The following is a 7,089-nucleotide window of genomic DNA, read 5'->3' as shown; positions in this document are numbered from 1 at the left end:
ACAATCTAGCGAAGGGTAGAGATAATGTCGAAATTGTAGCCCGGTCGACGTAATCATCTAATTTTTCTCATTTCGATTAAATTTAGATAGATTTATAGTCGATTCGGTGAAATTTTATAAAATAAGAAAAAATATAAATAAAGCGTGGCGCTGAAAATTATATATTTTCAATAATAAGCGCAGCAAACACGCAAAAGAAAAAGTAAATAACAATGTGTTTATACACGAATATAGATGATTATTATATTATGTATAAATATAAAGTATATATGTAATATAAAAAACATCATCATAATTTATCCTCTTTTGGATATTGTTATTAAAACTTTTTCGATAATAGTTTTTTATTATAAAATATATATATATATATAATAATAATAATAATAATAATATATATTATATATATTATAAAACACAGTTCCCTGGTTGATCCTGCCAGTAGTCATATGCTTGTCTCAAAGATTAAGCCATGCATGTCTCAGTACAAGCCAAATTAAGGTGAAACCGCGAAAGGCTCATTAAATCAGTTATGGTTCCTTAGATCGTACCCACATTTACTTGGATAACTGTGGTAATTCTAGAGCTAATACATGCAAACAGAGTTCCGACCGGAGACGGAAGGAGCGCTTTTATTAGATCAAAACCAATCGGTGGCGGGCTTGCTCGTCATCGTACAATTTGGTGACTCTGAATAACTTTTCGCTGATCGCACGGTCTCGCACCGGCGACGCATCTTTCAAATGTCTGCCTTATCAACTGTCGATGGTAGGTTCTGCGCCTACCATGGTTGTAACGGGTAACGGGGAATCAGGGTTCGATTCCGGAGAGGGAGCCTGAGAAACGGCTACCACATCCAAGGAAGGCAGCAGGCGCGCAAATTACCCACTCCCGGCACGGGGAGGTAGTGACGAAAAATAACGATACGGGACTCATCCGAGGCCCCGTAATCGGAATGAGTACACTCTAAACCCTTTAACGAGGATCAATTGGAGGGCAAGTCTGGTGCCAGCAGCCGCGGTAATTCCAGCTCCAATAGCGTATATTAAAGTTGTTGCGGTTAAAAAGCTCGTAGTCGAATCTGTGTCCCACGCCGCTGGTTCATCGTACGCGGTGTTAACTGGCGTGTCGTGGGACGTCCTGCCGGTGGGCTTAGCTCGCAAGGGCGGCCCAACTCAATCCCGCCGCGGTGCTCTTGACTGAGTGTCGAGGTGGGCCGGCACGTTTACTTTGAACAAATTAGAGTGCTTAAAGCAGGCCAAAATTTTGCCTGAATACTGTGTGCATGGAATAATGGAATAGGACCTCGGTTCTATTTTGTTGGTTTTCGGAACCCCGAGGTAATGATTAATAGGAACGGATGGGGGCATTCGTATTGCGACGTTAGAGGTGAAATTCTTGGATCGTCGCAAGACGGACAGAAGCGAAAGCATTTGCCAAAAACGCTTTCATTGATCAAGAACGAAAGTTAGAGGTTCGAAGGCGATCAGATACCGCCCTAGTTCTAACCATAAACGATGCCAGCTAGCGATCCGCCGACGTTCCTCCGATGACTCGGCGGGCAGCTTCCGGGAAACCAAAGCTTTTGGGTTCCGGGGGAAGTATGGTTGCAAAGCTGAAACTTAAAGGAATTGACGGAAGGGCACCACCAGGAGTGGAGCCTGCGGCTTAATTTGACTCAACACGGGAAACCTCACCAGGCCCGGACACCGGAAGGATTGACAGATTGAGAGCTCTTTCTTGATTCGGTGGGTGGTGGTGCATGGCCGTTCTTAGTTGGTGGAGCGATTTGTCTGGTTAATTCCGATAACGAACGAGACTCTAGCCTGCTAACTAGGCGTATTTCGACATCCCAAAGGCCCGTCGGTATTGAGTTTCGGCTCTTGCCGTTCGCGGTTTTTACTGTCGGCGTACAAATAATTCTTCTTAGAGGGACAGGCGGCTTCTAGCCGCACGAGATTGAGCAATAACAGGTCTGTGATGCCCTTAGATGTTCTGGGCCGCACGCGCGCTACACTGAAGGAATCAGCGTGTCCTCCCTGGCCGAGCGGCCCGGGTAACCCGCTGAACCTCCTTCGTGCTAGGGATTGGGGCTTGCAATTGTTCCCCATGAACGAGGAATTCCCAGTAAGCGCGAGTCATAAGCTCGCGTTGATTACGTCCCTGCCCTTTGTACACACCGCCCGTCGCTACTACCGATTGAATGATTTAGTGAGGTCTTCGGACTGAGCGCGGTGGCGTTTCGGCGTCGCCGATGCTTCGGAAAGATGACCAAACTTGATCATTTAGAGGAAGTAAAAGTCGTAACAAGGTTTCCGTAGGTGAACCTGCGGAAGGATCATTACAGAGTATTTGTTCGTTTTTAAACAAAAAAAAAAAAAACGAAATCAAGTCTGTATTAATTGTAAAAGAGAATTTTCTTCTACAAAATTATCGAACTCTTCAAAAGAAATTTATATATGTTATAAATTATATATATATATATATTATAACGATTGACGGAACGATCATTAACAAAATTTCTTGTTAACTAAAAACGTTCTGATAAAGAATCGTTATTATAATAAACGAAAAATATATAGTTTATTGAAACGTCGTCTGTTGTCGTGTGTGTGTCTATATTTTTATGGATAAATTTTATTTCGTTTATTATATTATTACCTAAGTTTTTTATCGTTTGAAGGTAATACAAGAAAATATCGACAAGATTATATGTGATGATTATGTTATTGAGACATTTTCATCCGGGTACCTAAACGAAATTTAAGCACATGTCGATTCTATCGATATGTATAAAAATTCGTTTTAGAAATAATATTTTATGTATTATTTCGAAGGTGTTCGAAGATTTACGCCCGACCGTCGAAATTTGTATAAAACTTTCAAGATAAAAAAAAAAACTGTAATAATATATAGAGGAGGAATATATCGTGCGAGATATCTGTCTATGCGCGCCTCGTTTGTAATAAAACATGTGCAGCGGTTAAAATTTATCAGATATATCAAAGTACGATATTATAATTTCTCTAAAAGTTTCGAATAATTACCATTTATTATAATATATATATATATATATATATATATATAAAAAATGTCGTTATATAAATTTTCTATACGCGTATAAGATATTATAATAATATTATTAATTTAATAATAATCAAATATTAAAAATACGACGAATAGAATATGAGAAAACGACATAATAATAAAATGATTACCCTGAACGGTGAATCACTTGGCTCGTGGGTCGATGAAGAACGCAGCTAATTGCGCGTCAACTTGTGAACTGCAGGACACATGAACATCGACATTTCGAACGCACATTGCGGTCCTCGGATACTCGTTCCCGGACCACTCCTGACTGAGGGTCGTATCAATTTAAAAGACTGCTTAGAATTTAAAATTTTTCTATTTATTAAAGAAAAATAATGCCTAAGCGTGTTGGATGTGAAACAATAACGCACACTAATTAAGAAAAAACACATGCACATACAAACTTGTGCGTATTTTTTTTTGTATTTGTGCGGCATCCTAAAGTGCGAAAAGCAGCGTAAATTTTTATAGAAAAAGTTACGCAATTTTTGAACACAACCCGCTATACCATAAATTAATCGTGTATTTATATGAAATACATAAAATTTGTTTGGTAGAGAGTTATATTTATATATAATATATATATATTATACATATATACGACGTATATATAGTCGATAAATAAGTGTGTGTATATATAATATATTTATGATAAAATGATAACGCGGTCGTCGTGTCCGAGAGAAATAATAAAGTTTCGAAGACTGGACGTCTGACCAGTGTTTTATTTATATCATTTATACACACGGTATATCGACAAAATATATGAATTATATATATTAAAAATATTATATATGTATAAAGGCTGGTGGTGTGTTGCTGATGCTGATGCTGATGCTGCTGCTGCTGCTGCCGACTCTTTAAATAAAAACAAATAATGTTATATTTCATATGAGAGATGATTATGATAGTTTGGCGAATTGTATTTAAATATTATACGAGATATATTATAATATATCGACCTCAGAGCAGGTGAGATTACCCGCTGAATTTAAGCATATTACTAAGCGGAGGAAAAGAAACTAACTAGGATTCCCTCAGTAGCTGCGAGCGAACAGGGAAAAGCCCAGCACCGAATCCCGTGGTCGATATCGGCCACCGGGAAATGTGGTGTTAGGGAGGATCCGTTTATCACGAGATCGTGCGGCGCGTCCAAGTCCTTCTTGAACGGGGCCACAGCCCATAGAGGGTGCCAGGCCCGTAGCGACCGTTGCCGATTGCGTGAGGATCTCTCCTGAGAGTCGGGTTGCTTGAGAGTGCAGCCCTAAGTGGGTGGTAAACTCCATCTAAGGCTAAATATGACCACGAGACCGATAGCGAACAAGTACCGTGAGGGAAAGTTGAAAAGCACTTTGAAGAGAGAGTTCAAGAGTACGTGAAACCGTTCAGGGGTAAACCTGAGAAACCCGAAAGGTCGAAAGAGGAAATTCATTCGCGTTTCGATAATTGAAGTTGAACGTTTGTATGACGGATATTGTTTGTGTTTCGGCATATTACAATAAATCGCGTTTTACGTTTTTCTAATCGATATCGAACGCGTGCACTTTTCCTCTAGTAGGACGTCGTGATCCGTTGGGTGTCTGTCTAAGACTCGAGGTGGTAGACCACTTGATTTTATTCGAATTCATGGGGACCCTCGATGTTCCGACAGACTCGCTCGACGGTAGAAATATGGCGCGGGGCCGCTAGATTAATTAGCGTTCGGCCCGTAGCAAGAGCGTTTCGTGTTTGACGGTAATCGGACATAATGCCGATTCTGTCCCGGAACGACTGTTGGTTACGGTGTTCTCGAACAGACCTCGTTTTGAAACGCCGATCAACGACGCTATCGATTTGGGTAATTTCAGGACCCGTCTTGAAACACGGACCAAGGAGTCTAGCATGTGCGCGAGTCATTGGGAAATAACTAAACCTAAAGGCGTAATGAAAGTAAAGGTTTACCTCGCGTAGACCAAGGGAGGATAAGCGATTTGCAAATAAAAATTGTAAACGCTTCGCACTCCCGGGGCGTCTCGTTCTCATTACGAGAAGAGGCGCACCAAGAGCGTACACGCTGGGACCCGAAAGATGGTGAACTATGCCTGGTCAGGACGAAGTCAGGGGAAACCCTGATGGAGGTCCGTAGCGATTCTGACGTGCAAATCGATCGTCGGAACTGGGTATAGGGGCGAAAGACTAATCGAACCATCTAGTAGCTGGTTCCCTCCGAAGTTTCCCTCAGGATAGCTGGCGCTCGTAGCGTACGAGTTTCATCCGGTAAAGCGAATGATTAGAGGCATTGGGGTCGAAACGACCTCAACCTATTCTCAAACTTTAAATGGGTGAGATCTCCGGCTTGCTCGAACTTATGAAGCCGCGAGACTCGAATCAGAGTGCCAAGTGGGCCATTTTTGGTAAGCAGAACTGGCGCTGTGGGATGAACCAAACGTCGAGTTAAAGCGCCAAAATCGACGCTTATGGGATACCATGAAAGGCGTTGGTAACTTAAGACAGCAGGACGGTGGCCATGGAAGTCGGAATCCGCCAAGGAGTGTGTAACAACTCACCTGCCGAAGTTACTAGCCCTGAAAATGGATGGCGCTGAAGCGTCGTGCTTATACTCGACCGTCAGCGGCATGTGCGGTTCGCGTTTTGCGCGCGACCATGAAGCTCTGACGAGTAGGAGGGTCGCGGCGGTGTGCGCAGAAGGATTGGCCGTGAGGCCGTCTGGAGCCGCCGTCGGTGCAGATCTTGGTGGTAGTAGCAAATACTCCAGCGAGGCCCTGGAGGACTGACGTGGAGAAGGGTTTCGTGTGAACAGCCGTTGCACACGAGTCAGTCGATCCTAAGCCCTAGGCGAAAGCCGATGTTGATGTGGTGTAGCTTTATTTACTTACGTAAAAAGTTTGTACACACCCATCGGGCGAAAGGGAATCCGGTTCCTATTCCGGAACCCGGCAGCGGAACCGTCAAAAAGTCGGGCCCTCGCAAGAGAGTTCGTCGGGGTAACCCAAAAGGACCTGGAGACGCCGTCGGGAGATCCGGGAAGAGTTTTCTTTTCTGCATAAGCGTTCGAGTTCCATGGAATCCTCTAGCAGGGAGATATGGTTTGGAACGCGAAGAGCACCGCAGTTGCAGCGGTGTCCGGATCTTCCCCTCGGACCTTGAAAATCCAGGAGAGGGCCACGTGGAGGCTCGCGCCGGTTCGTACCCATATCCGCAGCAGGTCTCCAAGGTGAAGAGCCTCTAGTCGATAGAATAATGTAGGTAAGGGAAGTCGGCAAATTGGATCCGTAACTTCGGGATAAGGATTGGCTCTGAGGATCGGGGCGTGTCGGGCTTGGCGAGGAAGTGGGTCACGGCTGACGTGCCGGGCCTGGGCGAGGTGAAGTAATTGGAGCATCTCTCTTTCCTTCCTGGTTGGAGTTTGTGATAATTATGAATCCGAGTTCGGTCCCGTGCCTTGGCCTCCCGCGGAACCGTCTTGCTGCGAGGTTCCATATTACCTTAATCGGTATTTGGATATCCTCTTCGGCCGCCATTCAACGGTCAGCTCAGAACTGGCACGGACTAGGGGAATCCGACTGTCTAATTAAAACAAAGCATTGCGATGGCCCCAACGGGTGTTGACTCAATGTGATTTCTGCCCAGTGCTCTGAATGTCAAAGTGAAGAAATTCAAGCAAGCGCGGGTAAACGGCGGGAGTAACTATGACTCTCTTAAAAAGATTAAAGAAACCCGATCTCGTGCTCCAGATGGGTTCAAGAGCAATAGTGTGCGACATTGCCGTCAGCTGGGAGGGACCTAGCTCCCTTTCCCTAGCCGCTCTGAATAAGAGCGCCATTTATAGCGAGCCACGCTTCCTAAGTGCCATGACATCCCGATACCCTGGGAAACATATCGTCGTGGCCCCTCTAGTCGTGGGAGCGCGTGGAATCTGGTGTCGAGATAATAATATCATTTCTAGTATTCTCGGCTTTTCTAAGCAAGACATCAGATCTTACATTACCAAAACTATTA

At 43.9% G+C, this 7,089-nt stretch overlaps 2 non-coding genes and 1 pseudogene across 2 annotated transcripts; all 3 read left to right on the top strand.

Moving 5' to 3' along the window:
• The first annotated feature begins 419 nt into the window (after window positions 1-419).
• On the top strand, window positions 420-2,341 carry LOC130903206 (small subunit ribosomal RNA). Its single transcript, XR_009060612.1, has one exon. It is a non-coding gene; the product is annotated as a small subunit ribosomal RNA (ribosomal RNA).
• Window positions 2,342-3,212: 871 nt separating this feature from the next.
• On the top strand, window positions 3,213-3,368 carry LOC130903174 (5.8S ribosomal RNA). Its single transcript, XR_009060582.1, has one exon. It is a non-coding gene; the product is annotated as a 5.8S ribosomal RNA (ribosomal RNA).
• Window positions 3,369-4,048: 680 nt separating this feature from the next.
• The window catches only part of LOC130903146 (large subunit ribosomal RNA), a 4,955-nt pseudogene continuing 1,914 nt past the window's right edge, over window positions 4,049-7,089 (top strand).

Source organism: Diorhabda carinulata, unplaced genomic scaffold, assembly GCF_026250575.1.
Source record: "Diorhabda carinulata isolate Delta unplaced genomic scaffold, icDioCari1.1 Dcau_14, whole genome shotgun sequence".
NCBI lineage: Eukaryota > Metazoa > Arthropoda > Insecta > Coleoptera > Chrysomelidae > Diorhabda > Diorhabda carinulata.
This window is presented reverse-complemented; position numbering and strand designations above follow the sequence as displayed.